Here is a 1,511-nt window from a genome sequence, read left to right on the forward strand (position 1 = left end):
AAACTCGTGTGAACAACCCATGCATCCGACAAATGTTTCTCGGCCACAGCCCATCTAGTGTCCTCAGACGTGACGCAAACAAAAAAAAGGCAATGCCTTGTTTGTTTTTTTTCCGGTTTTGTCTAGCCAATTTTTCTACTGCTTTTTTTCTCAATCTCCTTCTTTCTTCATTTTCTTTTCCTTTCTAAAATTCATGAAATCTTTCTAAAACCCTGAACTTTCCATAAATTCATGAACTGTGTTTCAAGTCCGTTTTTTTCTCGAAAAGGGGGTTTGCCCCGGCCTCTGCATCATGACGATGCATACGGCCATATTATTAAAAGTCATAAGGTCCAACATAAGTCTTAAAGTCTCCAAAAAGAAAAAAGGCTCACAAAGAGCAATAAAGCAAACACAGGAAATGATGCGGAGCATCCCTCGTCCATCCACATGGACACGCCATCACCATCGCAAGCACCGAGAAGACCGGTGACAAGAGCACGTGCACGCAACATCGACAACAAGGTCACTTCTTTCCTCTTCGAGTCTCGTTCGGAATCGCATATGAATCGGATCCTACCTCAAACGGAGATGTTATGCTTTCTTAGGTACTTGGGAGATCGTCACGAGGAACACGGATGGAAACACGAAGTTCACCCGGAGACACATGCACCTACGGTCAAGAAGAAGGAGAAGGAGAGAAGCTAGAAGAACGAGAGGAGTCGGAGCTCCCTGGACACCCCGGGTGCCCGGACTCTTTGGCACCGGGTGCCCGACCGCATGCCTAGGCGTCGCCCCCAGCCGGCCCCGGGTGCCCGGCCGGTGGAGTCCCGGGTTCCCGGCCGCTCCCAGCCGTCGGCCCAGCCGCACCGGCTGCCCGGCCCCACAGCCCCGGGTGCCCTGGTCACCTCCAGCCGCCGGCCCAGCCCACTTCGGGTGCCTGGCCTCGTTGCCCAGGGTGCCCATGCCACCTCCCGCGCCGGCCCAGCACACCCCCGGGTGCCCGGGCTTTGGGACCCCGGGTGCCCGGCCGAAGCCGCCCAGCCCCTGCACCGACCCCGGGTGCCCGGGCCTGAGTCCCCTGGGTGCCCGCACCACACCGAGAGCCTGCGTGCCTCCTTGGGGCTTTGCCCTTGTATCCCCCCTCCTCTCTTATTTCGTCCCTAAACTATATAAGGGCATCACCTAGCTCATTTAGAGGGGATAGCTAAGGATAGACACAAATCATAGAGCTTAGCTCATGTATCTCCCCTTGTGGGTTTCCTCCTAAGGGAGAAGGATCCCTAGGATCATCAAGCCCTCCTAAGGGAGAAGGATCCATAGGATCATCAAGCCCTCCTAAGGGAAAAGGATTCCCCAAGTGAATCATCAAGCCCTCATCTCCTTCATAGGATTTGGGATGACTCTACCATGTGCCTTGTTTCCCTTTGATTGTTCATGTACCTTGTGGATCTTGTGTGTTTGTTGGTTTAGTGGATGTGTGATTGGACTTGTTCTTGACTGTCCCACTTGTTTTCTCTCTTATGTTCATC

Source organism: Triticum dicoccoides, chromosome 6B (genome assembly GCF_002162155.2).
Source record: "Triticum dicoccoides isolate Atlit2015 ecotype Zavitan chromosome 6B, WEW_v2.0, whole genome shotgun sequence".
NCBI classification, from domain to species: Eukaryota; Viridiplantae; Streptophyta; class Magnoliopsida; order Poales; family Poaceae; genus Triticum; species Triticum dicoccoides.